General features: G+C 36.6%; 1 long non-coding RNA gene across 2 annotated transcripts in view; it reads left to right on the top strand.

Annotated features, from left to right (window-relative positions):
- The window catches only part of LOC116067980, a 41,871-nt gene extending 22,732 nt beyond the window's left edge, over nt 1-19,139 (top strand). Inside the window, exons 3-4 of one of the 2 annotated variants that reach the window (XR_004109382.1) lie at nt 18,353-18,408; nt 18,830-19,139. This is a non-coding gene — a long non-coding RNA (uncharacterized LOC116067980). The remainder of the gene's footprint in view (nt 1-18,352; nt 18,409-18,829) is intronic. The other variant, XR_004109383.1, reaches the window with a different exon arrangement.
- The last annotated feature ends 477 nt before the right edge of the window (nt 19,140-19,616 follow it).

The following is a 19,616-nucleotide window of genomic DNA, read 5'->3' as shown; positions in this document are numbered from 1 at the left end:
TCAGAAATCCACCTGCCTCTGCCTCACAAGGGCTGGGATTAAAGGCGTGTGCCACCACTGCCTGGCTCTTCATTCACATTTCAAATGTTATCTCCTTTGTCAGTTCCCACTCACTGGAATTCCCCTATCCCATACACCTCCCCCTGCTTCCATAAGGTGTTTCCACACACTCACATACACACACACACACACACAAACATACACACACACACTCTCTTCTGCCTTCCTGCCCTCACATTCCCCTACACTGGGGCATTGAGCCTTTACAGGACCAAGGGCCTTTTCTTCCATTGATGTCCAACAAGGCCATCCTCTGCCTCATATGTGGCTGGAGTCATGAGTCTCTCCATGTATACTCTTTGGTTGGTGGTTTAGTTCCTGGTTGCAAATCCCTTCAGCTCCTTCAGTCTTTTCTCTAACTTCTCCATTGGGGACCCCATAATCAGTCCAATGGTTAGCTGTGAGCATTGCCTCTGAATTGGTCAGGTTCTAGCAGAGCCTCTCAGGTGACAACTATATCAGGCTCCTGTCAGCATGCACTTGTTGGCATCCACAATAGTGTCTGGGTTTGGTGACTGTACTGGCTAGTTTTGTGTGTCAACTTGACATAGGCTGGAGCTATCACAGAAGGGAGCTTCAGTTGGGGAAGTGCCTCCATGAGGTCTAGCTGTGGGGCATTTTCTCAATTAGTGATCAAGGGGGTAGGGCCCCTTGTGGGTGGTGCCATCCCTGGGCTGGAAGTCTTGGGCTCTATAAGAGAGCAGGCTGAGCAATCCAGGAGAAGCAAGCCAGTAAGGAACATCCCTCCATGGCCTCTGCATCAGCTCCTGCTTCCTGACCTGCTTGAGTTCCAGTCCTGACTTCCTTTGGTGATGAATAGCCATATGGAAGTAAGCCAAATAAACCCTTCCCTCCTCAACTTGCTTCTTGGTCATGATGTTGTGCAGGAATAGAAACCCTGACTAAGACAGTGACTATATATGGGATGGATCCCAAGGTGGGGTAGTCTCTGGATGTCCTTTCCTTCAGTCTCTGCTCCACATCACCTTTAATCCAAAAGCTTTCTACTTGAATATTGTAGTTAATTAAGGATTTAATTAAGTAAAACAGGTCAAGAGACAGAGAAAGCAACCATTGACAGAAAGTGAACATAGGATTCTAAAGAAAAGGAAAACAGAGTAAGAGGGAGTCAGTAGGATGGATAGAGAAATGCACAGGAAGTGGAAGGGAGGGCTATTTCTTTAATGCTCAAGAGGCTAAGACTAGACAGCACAGAGACCTAGGGTAAAATCAAGTACAGTGTTCTATTAAATTAATTTAGCAATAGAATGACTCTTAATGATACCCTAATATGCTTATAGGTCAGTGACTTGCTCAGCCATTATTAGAGAAGCTAAGCAAACGTGAACATATATAGATACATCAGCCTTAAACAGATGCCTCAGTCAAATAGCCAGGTCTTGGGGAGTCCTATGGAAGAAGAGGCAAAAACGTTAAAAGCCAGCAGGTATGTAGACCATCAAGGAAATGCCACCCTCTAAATAAACACAATTGAAGTACATATGAACTCAGAGACTGAGGCAGCCTGCATGGGTCTGCTACAGATGGGTTCCCAGAGCTAAAAATGTAGATGCCTGCTCCCATTCCTAAAAGCAGAAGCTATATCCACTTTGTACCATATACAAATGAAAGTCTAATTGAACCAAGGGGGTCTTGCCTGGAAAGCAAACTACTTCTAAGGATAGGGTGTGTGCCCAGGAACAGATGGTCCACAGAAAATCAACTCACTTGCACCTTCGGAGGTACTTCCTCTCAATTGTCCATTCAGTGTTTTAGTCTCTCTCTTTTTTTTTTTTTTAATTTTTTTCTGTTTTCTTTTATTTACCTACTTTTAAAAATACTTTCATCCCTAGGTCCTTTAGGTATAAACCTTTGCTTCCAGTTTATTGTTTTTAAGAGATTTCCAAGTGTGCAAACAAGTTGTCTGTTGTGGCAATATCTGTTTGTTGTGCATTTTCTTGGGCTCTTTTCTTCTGTTGGGTTTGTCCTATTCCTATGTATTAGACTTTATTTTATCATATTATATTGTATTATGCATTTTATTTTATTTTAATACCCTAGAAGGTTTTTTGTGTTTTATTGAAATATAGAAAGGGGGTAGATGTGCGTGGGAAGGGATGTGCTGAGAATTAAGAGTAGTAGAGGGAAAGGAAATTTTATATACATTCATGAATGTAATTTCTCACATATTACATCCCTACCAGTATATATTCAGGCCCTTTGCTCCTAGCCCCTCCCAGATCCTACCATGCACTCCTCCCCATTTCTACCCAAAAAAGGGCAGGCCTTCCATGTATATCAACCAAACATGGCATATCAAATTGTGGTAAGACTAGGCACCTCTCCTCATATCAAGGTTGCACCAACCAACTCATTAGGAGGACACAGATAAGGGAAGGGAGATTTTCATAAGGTTATATTATGTGAACTAACTTTCTAGTTTTATTAGTAGCATTTTAAAAAAAGAGTGTATCTTCTGGCAATTTGACCACACTGCATTGGAAGGGCAATTCTTCCAATAATATATGGTCCCCACAAATTGGACTGAATGGTAATAAAAATGAGAATACAAAGTTTCAGAGTTAGGAACAGTTAAGAGAGGGGATGAATACGATCATAAACATGGTGTTGAATTCTCAAGGAACTAATTAAAAATGAGGAAAATCGTCATAAGCATACATGGATTTTCTTGCACACATACACAATGAGACACACAGACAGACACACACCAATATATGCACACACACAAACACACACATACAAAGAGAGAAATAAACAGAGAGAAAAAGACAGATAATAGACCAAAGATAAGTACATATAAAGCAGATGAAAACTGAATAAAATATGGATTATGCAAATATTCATGTGGGTTTACAAATTATATATAAAATATGTCCACATGGGAAAGGGTACTAGAAACACTTCTATTTCTCACCTCATTTTATGAACCTGTAATTACCTCAGAGGAATAATCCAAAGGAATATAAGAAAAATGAGGTGTTAAAAGAAACAAAATAGCTGGGCAGTGGGGGCACACACCTTTAATCCCAGCACTTGGGAGGCAGAGGCAGGTGGATTTCTGAGTTCGAGGCCAGCCTGATCTTCAGAGTGAGTTCCAGGACAGCCAGGGCTACACAGAGAAACCCTGTTTTCAAATAAATAAATAAATAAATAAATAAGTAAAGAAAGAAACAAACAAAATATATTTTATTAGATATTTTCTTTATTTACATGTAAATTTCTCCTTTCCCAGTTTCCCCTCCAAAAAACAAAACAAAACAAACAACAAAAAAAATAAAAACAAACTCCTGTTGCCTCCCCCCTCCCCATGCCTGCCACCCCACCCTCCCTCTCCCACTAATTGGCCCTGGCATTCCCCTACACTGGGGCACAGAACCTTCACAGGGCCAAGGTCCTCTCCTCCTATTGACGATTGAGTTTGCAATCCTCTACTATACACATGCTGCCAGAACAATCAGACCCAGAACAAGAACAAACCCCTGTTGCCTACCCCCTCCCCATTGTGAAATTGCACTAGTCTACCAAGGACTGCACAAAATATATTTTAAATATACCTATTGATAATTTTTTCTATCTAATGCATTTATGTGATGATTACAATGTCTAAATTGCCCATGAATTAAATTACTATGTGTCTGTATATTCATGCTATACTTTTGAAATTCCCCAGTGCTGTTGACACCTTAGAGTATTCAGTTGTTCAGGCCACAGTCTGTTGATAACTATTCAGCTAGTCGTAATGCCACCGAATAAAATTCTATGGATAAGTCTATGCAATTTAGGACCCAATACCCAATGATTTGAATGAGTATTCTCCAAAGAGTCAGATGTATGGGAAGGTCAATTGCTATAGAAAATATAGAAGGGTTTTCTCAACCAGTTCAGCTCTACTATGCAAACTAAACATGAGAAAACCATGCAATGGAAAAATATCCCATGTTTGCCCCCATTAAAAAAGGATCACTACATTGGAAGATGTGTGTCCCTTCTCAGAAGTCTGAGGATAAAGAGAGCTTAATTAATGGCACAAGAGGTGTGGAAATATTGCTGTGTGATGGGAAACACATGGAGTTTTCAACTGTGAAACTGAAGTTTTGGCAGTGCTTTGCCCTCTACACTGCCAGCAGTCCCTTCTTCTGTTCCTGCAGATCCTGCCAGCTGGAATGCACAGGCTGTGCTGTCTTTCCCCCAAGCAGTGGAAGTGGCTCCTCTGTGAGACACCCATATGAAATCACACAAGTGAACCTTGCCTGCCTTCCAAGAAATCAATAATCCAGAGCATTGAAAGTGCTTAAAAGCAACATGCAGGATGGTAGCAACAGGAATTTGTTATTAATTTATCTCAGCATCTTTAACTTGTGTTTTGCGCACCAGGAAAACAGACCTACTCACCAGTTTTGTGGAAGCCTTTTGTCCTTCTAAGCATTTTACTCCTTGGTGGTAATTTTTAATCAATAAAATTTCCCCAAAACATGTTAATATTGCGTAAAGTTTTTGATTTGGTGTCTTTTTGCTTGCATTCTTCTTAAGATATTTTCTTGACTATACTTGGTAATACAATACTTCCTAGGAAACTCCTACTACATTAACTCTTTAATCCTTTTGTTATTTGTTATTATTTTATACTAATTTGTATTTATAGGGAAAAATGAAGAAACTTTGAGGCAATAATTCAAATATCCAGTTCTTCTATGATGAATATCTGATAGTAATGCACTCCATTTGTTACAGTTAGTTAATGAGAATTGATACATCTTTATAAATAAAAGTCATTCTTTCTCTTTGGACTCTTAATTTTTATCTGTATCCACATCCTATTTTTTGTTGTTGTTGTTGCAAGTCTATTTTAGAATGTTGCATAAGATTCAGTCATAAACTTTTCTTAGCCTGATTTTGTCTTTCACAGTACTTTAGATTTTCCTAGGTTTGGGCGCCATCTTCTCTGTTAGGAGGAACATTGGTCAGGAATTTTGTAGGGAAACAATCTCTTGACTAGAAAAGTATGATATGTCTCTTACAAATTGATATTATTTAAAAGATGATAGGAACAAAATCCACAATGATTAAGAACATCCATTGAATGCCATGTTCAGAATACATGTCATTAACAAGAGTATGCATTGCCTGTGATCACTTTGTTTACCTGCCTAAGAAATATTTCTTGATTACAGCACAAAATATTTTCAATTTTTCCTCTTTTTTTTTCATGAAGAAATGATTTTTTTCTTTGGGAGATAGGAATGAACCTCAATCAATTCCAGAAAGTGAGTGACAGTGGCTCCCCCTAATTCTACCCCAGCCTTGCTTGACAAACCACTAAGTTTGTTAACAGTTACTCCTCATAGCAAGTGTGACTGAATCACTAAAAGCTCATATGTTACTCCACATGATAGCTCTGTCCCTGAGATCACTGCCCAATTTAAAAACAGAATAGTTCTCATAAAACATCAAAGGAAGACCTTGTGAGGTTTCTGAATTTCTAAGCTTTCTAACATTTCAAGTATTGTTAGCTCCCCGTATTATCTGATGCTCCCACTCCCTCCACGAGGGAGGACTACAACTAGAACAATATCTTTATTCAATAATATGCAGCTATCCAGAAGCCATTCACCCTGTGAAATCCACATGTACAAAGAATGGTCATGCACAAAAAAAATCTTCTTAAGAATAGACTACATACATTGCTTGAAATTTTTTTTGGATTAATTTTCTTCTGTGTATGTTCATTTATTTAATCTCTTATTTTATATCAATATATAATTGGGATATTTATTCTGTATATGTATGTTATTTTATGTTTTCAAATATAAATGATGCTATATTTGGTTGATCTACAATTGTTGCTTAAATTGCACCAGTTCAGGCCATGGGAAGGCCTTTTTATTGACTCTTGTGTTTCTTTAACACAACAACAACATATCTGCTGTTTTTCAGTAGTTTTTTCTTCCTGGCATTACAAGATGCTCCGAGCACACTTATAAATGCCCTGCCCATATCTGAGTTCTATATTTTAATGGATGATTTAATTCTTTTCATATGAAAAGCAACAGAAAGAAGCAACTCTGGGATACTAAATGGCCTTGTTAATAGAAAAATATACATAATAACTTAGACATTTATGAATACATATGTGCAAACCTGCCTTTATGTAACTGTGAATCTGTAGACTTAAAAATGCAGAATATTGTGATGTCTCCAACTGTAATTCACTGAAAGGATGATGATATGCTCCACTGTTTCTGTATTTGCCACTTTCCACATAGCAGTGAGAAATCCTGCACTGATAAACCCATACCTATGTACTTAGTGTTTAACTTTAATGGCTGAGTATTTTGACTTCAGTATTGTTAACTCATACACTTTAGCAACTAAATTACAGTTCAATGAAGGCAGAAGAAAGTTCCTCTGCATTTTAGACATACAGAATATATTCATTTATAAAAATACTTAAGCATCTTTTCCAGAAGTACCTTCTGTGAGACTGGGGAGGCTCAAATCATGATAAAATAAAATAATCCAGGCATATATTTTTGTGACAATCAACATTGTATATAGAAGTCCTCTGATCTCTCATATCATATACATTATATACCAATGACCACATTTTATGTTATTAAGTTTTATAGGCTTTGAAAAAGCACCATGGAATGTTAACATCACCAACATATAATAGAGTTTAATTTCACCACAACAGCAGTTTTTGTTTTACCAACACCAAGTCTACCTCATCCTTGGCAATAAGTGAAATGTTTTGTGTCTCTAATACATTAGTTGTTATTATGTATAAATGGATCCTTATAATATGAAGTTAAATTGGCTTTTCTCAAGAAAGAAATATTCAAATCCAATTCATCTATTTCTTTGTATGGCTCATTACATTTTATTATTGAATGTTACCTTACTTTATGGATACACCTAAAGTTATTGATTCATTTGCCGATTGAAGGATATCTTATTGCTTATCATTTTTTTGCAGTTAAGAGAAAGGCTACTAAAATATTCACATTCAAGTTTGGTAAATATATATTTCCCCAAATATGATGTAGAGAAACCTATGTATATGACTACTAGATTGAATAGGACATGGTATTTAATTTTTAAAGAACTTCTGAACTATCTCTAAGAAGTAATGCCATGGTATAGCTCCATAATATTCATGGTATAGCTCCAAAATTCAGTGTGTGAATAAACCTATGCCCCATATCCTCTGCCACTGAAAAAATCATGAAGGTCTACTATGATAGTTCATTATTTTTCTGGATGGGGGCAAATTCAGAGAACCACAGCCAAACATCAGGTGGATCATAGGGAATCTTGTGGGAGAGTGGAAGACAGAAGTAAGCAAGTCAAGGATGTCAAAGATACTACAAGAAGATCTACAGAGTCAACTAACCTAGGACTCTGGGGGCCCACAGGGCCTGGGCCATCATTCAGGGAGCATGAAACATCTGGGGATACACCACCTACACATTTGTAGCAAATGTGCCGCTTGGATTGTGTATGGGGTCCCCTAACCAGTGGAGTGAAGGCTGTCTTGATCTCTGGTTCTTGCCATTGAATCTACTTCCTCTTTTTCTTTTTTTTTTTAATTTTAGATATTTTCTTTATTTACATGCGAATTTCTCCATTCCCTGTTTCCCCTCGAAAAAACAAAGAAACAAACAAAAACAACAAAACCAAACCCCTGTTGCCTACTTCCTCTTAACTGGGCTGCCTGATTGAACCTCAGTGAGAGAGGATGTGCCTAGTCTTGCTAGGGCTAGATGTCCCAGGTAGATTGGTACCAAAGGAGAACTCTCTTTCTCTAAGGAGAAAGGGAGGGGACAATAGGGAGATGGATTTGTAAGGGTAGGCGTGGGAAGAGAGGAAGGAGGGAGGCTGTGTTTGGGATGTAAACTGAATAAAAATTAATTAGTTAATTAAAACAAAACAGGAAAACAGACCTACTCCAAAAATAATGGCAATTGTTTTCTTGTGGCTGAGTTTTAGAAGTCTGTAACATTAGTTTAATTTAGTTTAGTATTTTTGTTGTTGTTGTTGTTTTGGGGGAGGGGGTTGGTTTTTGTTTGTTTATTTTCTCAGACAGAACTCTTTCTACATATTAGACTGGCCTTGAACTTACAGAGTTCTCATTTTTAGCTCACTAATTTAAATGTAGATGTTAAAACCCTACTTGATATCTTCTCAAATTCTATCACATCTAGACTTACTTCTATTTTTTTAAAAAGAAAGTGTCTTGTTTTGACTTTTGCTGGTGTTTAAACATCCTTGCTGAAATGCATCAGGTTGTATTCAATGACTACAACTGGATATATGGACCCTTACAATTTTTATGTTGACATACTTAGAGGTAGAATGCATATGGCACTTTGAGGAAGGCCTTAAGTTTCATATTCCTCTAAAGATATTTGCCTATCAATGTTCTCTGTTTTATTTGGACTTCATAGGCCTAGAAAGAAAATGTAATTCTTATAGTTATTTTATTTTAATATATTGTTAGTATAAGATTGCTACCTGTAATTGTAATATGTTGATGGAACTAGGGCATATAGTGAAAAATATCCAATTAAATCTCTCTTTTTTACTCATATATCTTATGAGTATAGTCATATAAAACTTTATATAACTAATGACTATCACTTATTAAACAAATGTCTCTGTTTACAGAATTTTCAGTCTATATTGTTGATACATTTATACTTGTTGACTTTTTACCTCCTTTATTTTAGGCCATACAAAGAGGAAAGCAGAAAGCAGTAATGGAAAAAATTAATTTCAGCTACCTTGGATAATGCTGCAACAAAATGTTCTCATCTACAACCCAGAGTAGATATTTGATATTATTTAGGATAGGAAATCACCAAAGTTTCCATTCCTCCACATTGCCATCCAAGGAAAATCATGAGCTCTTTTGTGAATCCTCACTGTGTGGACCAAAAGAGTTACTGTAATGGGAAACTTCCAAAGGGCAGAACTTTGTATTTCAATTGTAGGAGGAATGGCAGCAGCCACCTCTATGTAAATTCTGGGGACTGCACAGCCACAAAGGCATCTCCTGCAGGATCTAGTTGAAGACTGCCTGAGAGACCAAGAATTGCTGAAGCAGACAATGGCAGCCAGTTGGGAACTGCTGTTTAGAAGAGATGCTTTCTTGGGACCAATGGGGCACAGGTGGAGGGTATTAAGGGAGCTTGCAGCAGTTTCTCACCTGTTCCTTGTTGCTTCCAACTCCTGTGTCTGTTGATTTCAGAGCCACCTCACCTCAAATCCCCAAGGGTAGGTAGGGTTGGGCAGGGAGTAGTCCAGGACACAGGCAGCAAATTGTAATTTCTTATTCTTAAAGTAGTACTCAGTCACAATGCAACAGACATTTGTGAATTACTGATATTTCTGATCTAACTTGTAAAATGATTACACTTTTAAAATTATTTTATTACTTTTTATATTTTCAATTTTTAAAAATTTTATGCAATATATTTGATTATATTCATCACCTCTCAAATCTCTCCTTTTCTCTGAAGTACATGGTGTACAGTTTTTGTCATTTAATACTTCTTTTTTTTGTTTTTTTATATTAGCTATTTTCTTTATTTACATGTCATATAATTTCTCCTTTCCCAGTTTCCCCTCCAAAAAACAAGCAAACAAACAAACAAAAACAAACAACAAGAACAAACCCCTGTTGCCTCCCCCCTCCCCATGCCTGTCATCCCACCTTCTCCCACATATTGGCCCTGGCATTCCCCTACACTGGGGCACAAAACCTTCACAGGGCCAAGGGCCTCTCCTCCCATTGATGATCAACTTTGCAATCTTCTACTATACACATGCTGCCAGAACAATCAGTCCCACCATGTCTAGTCCTTGGTTGCTGGTTGAGTTCCTGGGAGCTCTGAGGGTACTAGTTAGTTCAAATTGTTGTTCATCCTAAGTGGCTGCAAACCCTTCAGCCCCTTTGGTCCTTTCTCTAACTCCTTCATTGGGGACCCTGTACTCAGTTCAATGGATGGCTGTGAGCCTCTACATCTGTGTTAGTCAGGTACTGTCAGAGCCTCTCAGGAGATAGCTATATTTAGGCTGGCTTGTCCTTCCTTCAGGCTCTGCTCCATAGTTAGTCTCTGTAACTCCTTCTGTGGGTATTTTGTTCCCCCTTTTAAGAAGGAAGGAAATGTTCACCTTTTGGTCTTCCTTCTTCTTGAGTTTCTTGTGTTTTGTGAGTTGTTCTTCCTGTATTCCAAACTTCTGGGCTAATAACCACTTACCAGAGAGTGCATACCACGTGTGTGGTGCCTGTTCTAGGCTGTGGTGGATATTCCAGTCATCACATCTCAAATAAAAATGACTTTTTCTCTCCTGTCAGCAATCTAGTATCTGTATCTTTTAAGCTTAGTGGAAGGACTTTGTGCCTGACACCATGCTGGGCTTTATCTGGTTTGAGTATGTGCAAGTCTTTTGCATGCTGTCATAATCATATAATGTCAGCTTCTTAAATCAGTTTAATGATGTCTGTTTGTCTAAAAGCAGAACCAAGAGAAAACATAAGAAAATGTATGGTTGTGGTGGTGGTATTTTCGAGTACATAGGATATTTATCCAATACATACCACAAAAAAATCTACTTCGAAATCAAATCCAAAGAGAATAGCTCTCATTATGAAGAATAAAATGATTATAAGGAGTTCTTGGAATGTTGTTGTTTTAGTTTTTCATTATTGTAGCCAACTCTTTGTAAAATGATGTAAGTATGTTTTGTCTGAATCCATTGCTATAGGTCTGTTATGAGGTGCACAATGATAGAGGTGGCATGGTATGGTGACAGAACCTATACACCTCACAGTAATCAGGAGCAGAGAGAACTACAAGAAGTGAATTATTTCCACTAAAATACTTCTCCCACAAGGTTCTGCCTCATGGTATCCCATTTAAGTATGAACTCATCAGTGTCTTGATTCATTCATGAAGTGAGGGTCTTAATTCACAAGTGTTGATAGCACCATTGTCTGCAGAACAAGACTTCAACAAATGGAGACATTGGAGTTGGGAGGTGGTGGAGGGTATGTTTCAAATAAAACCATAGCAAGAATTAAGCTTATAAATATCATGACTAAGAACATGATCTGTAATTTTCTTATTAACATGCTTGAATAACATTAAGGTCTATGACAAATATCACTAATCTAAGACGACTTCCTTGCACACTTTTTCATAGAAGAACTAGATTTCAAAACAAAAACTCACTTAGAGATCTTCTCAAATAATTTTAAGTACAGTCAACACCATCATTTAGGGCTAGTTTGAATTCTATTTAGTCAAGGAAATAATGAACCTGAAAACGTCCATGGGTGCATCAAATTATACTACGAAAAGTAATGACAACTGACTATTAGAGATGAACTGGCCCACAGTTTTGATGTGAGCATACAGTCTTCAAACTTTATATCATAACACAATAAAATGGAATAATTAAATATTAATTATATTTAAATAGTGTCATCTATGGACACAGTCTCCATAACAATAGTATTCTATGAATATAATTTAGCCCTATGTCTTCATTAAAGGTAATTAGCCCATCTAAGGAACAAATAAACTTTCAAAAGAAAATCAGTGATTCTAAAAAAAAAAAAAAATCACATTTTAAATGCATATGCAGAACATGGTCTTAACATTTAAAGTTCAGGCAAATGCCATAAATCACAACCTTCTACTAATCAAATAAGTATTGTCAGATAGTTTATCCGAAGTATTTGATATGGGAAGTCCTGGATACTATGGTTGGCACAAGTGGGAACAAGAATAAACACAGTTGCATATTCTTGTCCCCATGACTAGGCATAAAGGATGACTTGTAGTTTGAAGCAGGGAGTATCGAAGCCTGCCAAGACGAATGCAGATATATGAGGCATTGTGAAATTGCACTCATATATTTTTCCATGCCTGTGATTATTTGCTGATTTACTGTTGTCAAACTCCGGTGCTCATTCATTTAATCACAAGTCCCTTCACAACATAATTTAGGGTGATCACTCATGAGAATCTGGGTTGTGCCAGGAGCCCAAGGAACCACAGTAAATTAGTGCTCTTGTGGATTCCTTAAGGAGCAATGAATTTTACTTCTAAAACGGGTCCAACAGGAAAACGAGGCTGGAAGCCATGTGTGCTTGCAGAATTCCAAACAGTGAGATACATTTGGCAGCATGGATAGGATTTCTTCACAAGAGAATCCTGGAACTGGATTCAGTGGGTCATGGAACTCAATAGTCTACAAAGTCAATGAAGCCTGTGGCCATAGCATTGGCAGAAGTTGTCCCTCTGCCTGTGTGAAGGTGTCAGGCATTATATCCATATGCAACCCACTGTGTGTACTTCAAAAAGGATTTAAAGTAGATGGTCACACACTAAAATGATCTCCAACTACTTGTGAGGTAGAACACATAAGGTACTTGCCAACAAAATATTTCAATCAGAAATCAGAGTTTAAGAATTTTTAAGATGAACAACAATATGAACTAACTAGTACCCTCAGAGCTCCCAGGGACTAAAACACCAACCAAAGAGTACACCTAATGGCTCCAGCAGCATGTGTATAGCAGAGGATGGCCAAATCGATCATCAATCAGAGGAGAGGACCTTGGCCCTGTGAAGGTTCTATGCCCCAGTGTAGGGGAATGCCAGGGACAGTAAGCAGGTAGGGGTGGGGTGGTGAGCAGGGGGAGGGAACAGAGGTTTGTTTTAGTTTTTGTTTTTCATTTTATATTAATTTATTTTATTTTTATATTTATTTTGGAGGGGAACTTGGAAAAGGAGTTGTTGTAAATAAAGAAAACATCTAATAAAAAATATTTTTTTTATTCAGATGTTTATGTTAGGAAAATGATCATGGTGGTAAAAGCTTTGAATGCAGCATACAACATTTTAGATATATTTTCAGAAAGGAGTTATATTGTTTAATTATTTTATGATTGATCATCTGCAGGTAAACAAAACTTATTAATGAATGCAGATACACAATCTAATTTTTATTTGCTCTTCTGCCAACTCTTATAACATGAATGTCTTTTGAAAGTGGCTCAATGTTGGAACATCTGTCTAACAAATTTTTAAAAAGGATTTATTGCAAACTACCTAATTTATCACAAGAGAATGTTGCAAAGTACTTAAAAATCCATAGAACATTTGAAAGTTACTAGGTACACGCATTTGAAGTCATTTTGTATACAATCTTGCAAATGTTTTAATATATGCATTTTGATGTTGGTGAATATATTTATGGGTATGCTAAAGAAATATTCCTTGTTTTCTACAGCGTCATATGACTGACTATTCCCATTTTACCACCTAAGAATTTGAAGAGAGGATTTAGCCTTTCCAACTCAATGAGCCATCAATGCATTAAATGATAGAAGGCATGAAACATAATTTAATAATACTCAATACCTATTAGTTATTATTATAGGGTAAATTTCAAATTCTTAATTCAACAGCTTCCATACTTGTTCTAATTACATTGTGCAGAGCATAGCATTTATTGCCCTAAATTGTATTTTTACATCTAACTTCCCTCTGTCTTCCTGCCCTATATTCCCCTTTGTGTCTTAGTTCTCACTCTGTTTCTTTAAGTCCTTATAAATAGCCAATTCCTTGTGGATCTAGAGTTTTTACACCACACTGACTCTGGTTTCAGCTTAAAACTAACTAGTACCCTCAGAGCTCCCAGGGTCTCAACCACCAACCAAGGACTGCACATGGAGGTGTCTGATGGTTCTGACAGCATGTGTATAGTAGAGGATTGCAAATTCGATCAGCAATGGGAGGAGAGGACCTCGGCCCTAATTCACTGAAGACTAGAACACATTTCCACATCCTTGGATTTAACAAAGAAGAACTCTAAGGCCTTAACTCACCTGTCTGATGTCACACAGCTTGGCACTGACGTGGTCAACCCATCTGGCCATTCTCTTGGACATCCAGGCTCATTATCTCCACCTTTCTCTTTTTTGATTGCTGTAAACATCTGTATCTCTTAAGCTGTCATCTCCTGTATTAGTCCCATTTCTACCTCAAGTCTATATTTCAAATCATTCTTTTCATAGTATTTTTTATTTTACATACAATGTTTAAACCCATTGAAACCTAATATGGTCTTGACATTAATATACTTTTAAAAAGAAAAAAAAACTGCCTAACAATGTGCCATTTATTTTCCCAGAGGTTTTCTTCATTCATACTTTCCATCACATTTTGAAGCTCAGCTGCCAAGACTTTTTTAAACCCCAAGGTTTTTACACATGACTCATGCACACCTTCATATCACCAAGTCAGTAACAATAAAATAAGTCATTTTGCTAGGAACTTTTATTCTCTGCATTTATTTATTGTAACACAAATGTGCTTGGAGACATACCACAATATATATGTGGACGTCAGAAGACAAATTTGGGGAGTGAGTTTTCACCTTCAGCTCCTTATCTTTGGGTCCAGGGATCAGACTCACATCATTAGACTTGGAATCACATATGGGAGCCATAGATCCATGGAACTGTGGGAGCATGTTCTGGGTTCCACTGTGATCTCTCTGAGTCTCTGTCTCTGTCTCTGCCTCTGTCTCTCTCTCTCTCTGTCTCTCTCTCACACACACATATCTTTTACATAAAAGATCTAAAATGTAAAACACAATTAAAAATTGTGAGGCTTTACCTATGTATTTACTATACACAAAGCAGACACAAAGTGGCTGCCATGTAAACAACTGTTTCATTGAATTAAGGACTTGAAATAAAGACAAATGAACTGTTTAACAAGAATGATCTAGCATAGATCCAAATCCTAAATTGAGAAGATAAAACTCATAGATTTTCAAGAGTATTGGAGAGCTGCAAAGCCAATATTTCAAGCAAATATTATTTTGATTAAAAAGAACATTCTTCACTCTGACAGTATTTAAGAGACAGTTTTGCATTGCAAGTGGCACTCTTAGCTTTCATTTTAATGTCATTGAAAAACACCTTGCTTCCCTGATTGGTATTTTTTTCCAGCACTTTTAATATTTGTCACTATAATGGGCATCTGCCTGTATTTTGTCAGCTGTGTTTATCCCTCAGCAGAACATTTTCTGATATATTCTGTGCATTTTCTTTCCATTAACACCTTGGAAGTGAAATATCTCCTTATTTGTGATGACTCTAACTCCTCATTTACTCTTTCAACTTTCCTTCCATAAAAGCTGCGGAAAATCTATATTTTCCATTTGAGAACATATTTAATCCATTTAGGTAAAAAAGTTCTCTTCTATATTTCCCATAGAAAGCAAAAGATTCCCACCCCCCTATTTCCCTGCATACAAAATTCTGTTTTGACCTCAAATCCTTTTGCCAAAAGTGTTGTGTAAATCTATTTTAGCCCCTTTTTTTTTAAACCTGAATTGAGAATGGGTCTTTAACCTTTCCAGGGATCAGACTCACATCATTAGACTTGGAATCACATATGTAAGCCATGGAACCATGGAACCATGGATTGATTGTCCTTGTTAGCATTATATTAATTTATTTATCATGTGGGTGTGCACACTCACACAGCATGCATGTGGAAGTCAAGGTAGATATTGTAGGAGTCCTTTCTCTTCTTCTACCATGTATGTCTTGGGAGATGAAGTAAGAATATAAGACATGGAGGGAAAGCCACTTATCAGCTGAAGTACCTCCAACCCTCTTTTTGTTAAATTTAACTTGATACCATTTGGTATGGAAGGTGGAAATTGTGTCTTGCCTTTATGTGTGCAAAATAATCCATTTTGAGACTTCTTGATCTGTTTCCATTTGTGACCCTTTTTATCTGAGAAAAGTTCATAAATGCCCAAGAATATAGATATATAAAATAGATATACAAATAAAATACCTACAGGTATTACATCACAATAACAACTCAAGTTCATTCCACATTAATTTTGAATGATTTCTTTTGTTTTCTTTTTTCCTTCTTTCTTTCTTTCTTTCTTTCTTTCTTTCTTTCTTTCTTTCTTTCTTTTTCTTGGTCATTATGATTTCAGAAACCTCTTATTGTTGTCATTTCTGTTGTGATCCTTTATACTCACAAATCGACCTCATATAGTCTCAAAATGTACACAGTCCTCATCAGAAAGGTTCAGATTATGCTCTGCGTGGGAGTTTGCTGTCAGCATCTAGGTGTAGTAATTATACACATAAAGGCAGGGATTCCATTGAGAAATTCCCTCAAAGACATTTGCCACAGAATAGAGTGTGCAAGCAATTTCAGAGAGTTATAATACTGGTATACTTTAGCCATGCTGACAAGGAAATCTGCTGATGGGTTTCATTTATTAGGATGAATTCATCACAATTTCTACTACAGGATGCTGAATAATTTCAAAAGTTTTCAAAAGCTTTCTAGACAATTATTACAGAATACATTTAACAAAAAAATTAACTGACATTCATATTAGACAGTGGGAACAGTATACATTTATTTAGAGATACTAACCATAAATCAATTTAACATTAATACATCCTTTCTGTTATTTTATGCAAAAAATATTAAAGTACAAAATCTCCAAATAAACAATTCAACCTTTATAAAATTTTATTTATTTTACTGTGAATATTATTGAGTGCCATTTACCTTGTAAGGATTATCACAGAACAATGAGGCAAACATTTGTCAGTTCCCTGAATTATATTAGCATGCAATGCCTGACCTCTCACCTATACCATATATATTTTTTTTTTGCAATTTGAGAGACTTCACACCCCTTTATTTTTATGTCTCCTAAATTATAGAAAAGAAAAACCATACTCTTGACTCCTGGAAAAAGTGCTATAATAAAGTCAGTTTGCAACCATGAATGTGCATTTGTTTCAGTTGTGGATTAAGATGAGTTCTCAGCTTCTGGTGGGTGATGAAGCATTTTCTACTTGGTGAATACATACCCTCTCACCTCCTCCACAGTTCCCATGTACAGTTCCAAACACTTTAGCAAGCCCCTGTAAAAGCCTCATAAGAATTCCTAAATTTCTCACTATCTGTGCATAACAAGTCAAGCAGAGTAGGGTAAAATTAATTTTGAGAATATTTAATTCAGTGTCTTAATATCCCACCATTAAACTATATAACCATCATAAAATTTTCCAGTTTCCTGTATAAGCTCCTTAGTTAATACCATGGTGACTTCAGATTGTGTTTGAATCTAATAAGTTGGCATTTTACTACAAAGAGTTCAGTAGTTTTTCTAGCACAAAATAGTGGGAATATAAGGGAATGATTATGTTTTTAATAATGAAATATATTAAATATCTAGGAAATAATATGAAGAACAAAATGTACAACATTTGTGTATATTCAAGATAAACTACTTTTGTTGAATGACATGAACTGAACTGAAGCCTAATTATTATTTGATGGATATGACAGTTCAAACTACACATTAAAAAATATTCCTAAGAAACATGTTGCAAAGTATAATAGTTTCAGTTATCACTTTTAGAAATGGTTAAGATTTTTTTCTCCCGTTACCTTCCTTCATTGTTGTCCAACTCACTAAACAACAATGATGTGAGGAATTCTGTCACATATAAAGTAACTAGGCAACTAACCTGGAACCTTGGGGCTCCCAGAGGCTGAACCACCAACTGAAGAGAATGCACAGGCAGGACCTAAGACTCTTACACATATGTAGCAGATGGCCAGCTTGGTCTTCATGTGGGTCCCCAACAACTGGAACAGGGGCTATCTCTGAAGCTATTTCCTGTCTGTAGAGTAAATTCTTCTAGATGGGCTGCCTTGTCTGTCCTCAGTTGGAGGGGATAAGCCTATAACCACAGAGACTTGTTGTGCCAGGGTGGATACCTGTCAAGGTTCAGCTCTCTCAGATGAGAAGGTGAGGGGGATGGGAGAGGAGTTTTGTGAAGGGGGACTGGAAGGTAAGGCAGTAATCAGGATGTAAAGTGATTACATAAATAAACAAATTTTTAAAATATGGGATAGAATAAAAAGCTAGTTTAAATTGAAATATTTTGTGGACATTTTGATACATGTATGTATTATCAAATTAGAGTAATTATACCCATTGCCTCAAACATTAACCATTGCTTTGTGTTTCTACCATTTAAATTCCTTTCTACTAGCTACTTCAAAAATACAATATGCTAATGTTAGCTATAGGCAATGCTGGGTTGATTAATATGATAAAACCTGAAATAATCTATCCTTACTATCAGTAGTCCAATCTGTATCTTTCTCCTTTTTTCTACCCTTTCTAGCCTAGGTAAACATTATTCTGTTCACTGTGTGCAATCAACTGTTTTAAACTATACATGTAAGTGAAACCATCTATTCTTATGTGTTTTACTGTAAACATTTCCCTTCTGAAGATATGTATATAATCTTACTTAAGCAATCCTACCACTGTGCACATAATTTAAAAGACGTCATTATGTAGAAGAACACCCTGGATTCTCACACACAATATTTACAATAAAGAATTAACTCACATGTCTATTAATGGATATAATTTTGTGTTTATTAAAATATTTCTATTACTTTTATGATTATAATATTTTTGTATCATTAATCCCTTCTCTTCTTTTAAACCCTCCTTTATACCCCTCTTTTCACTCTATCAAATTCCTGGCAATTTATTTTAATAATTGTTGTTACTTGTGTATATATGTGTTTCTAAGAACATGAACATAACCTGCTCACTTTGTATAATGTTTCTTTTATACATTTTTTTTCAGGGCTGGCCATTTAGGTATTATTGTATGTCTCCTAGTGATGTCAGAAGCTACATGGGTAATTTTGACACACATGACTTCCTTAAATGAACTGAAGAAGGCCAACAACATGCATGCTAAATAGATAGGAAAGCGTACAAGCAAAAAAAGGACCACAGGCAACTAAGGAATACTGAGAGAGGAAAAAGCTGTCTTCCCCAGAGAAGAACACAGAAACTGGAAGGATCATTTTTTTAAGTTTTGCCTTTCAAACTCAGAGGAGATCGTCCTACTTTCTTTCTTTGTACTTGTAATTATAAGAAAATGATACCTCCTTGTAGTGTGGCAGGTGCTTTTTGTGATGTGGATGTAGTGTATCAATAACACACTGTGCTTTTATGTATGAAACTATTATTACAGCGAAAGGACACTTGGCGAAACTTAGCTTTTCATTGGAAAATGAAAGAAAATCTTTTATAATATTAATTAATTAATTAAATTAACATGCTAAATGTTGACCACACTCCTGGTTCCCCCTTAAAGAGTTCTTCCCCAATTCCCCCACTCTTTCACCTTTGAGAGGGCTGCAAACTCTCCTCCAAATCCTCCCACCCTGGTGCCTCAAGTCTCTAGAGGCTTATCACCTCCCATTGAGAGCAGACAGGGCAGCCCTCTTCTACATATGGTGATTGAAAGTTTTGCTTATTGGCCTCCACTGACATCTGTGGTCTCTTCTGGTTCACAGACCTCTTAGCCCAGGCCTTTCAAGCTTTTAGAGTCTTTGTTGAGAAGTCAGGTGTAATTCTGATAG

The sequence above is a fragment of the Mastomys coucha genome, unplaced genomic scaffold (assembly GCF_008632895.1).
Source record: "Mastomys coucha isolate ucsf_1 unplaced genomic scaffold, UCSF_Mcou_1 pScaffold22, whole genome shotgun sequence".
NCBI classification, from domain to species: Eukaryota; Metazoa; Chordata; class Mammalia; order Rodentia; family Muridae; genus Mastomys; species Mastomys coucha.
The sequence above is the reverse complement of the archived record's forward strand: the minus strand, read 5'-3'. Positions and strand labels throughout refer to the sequence as shown.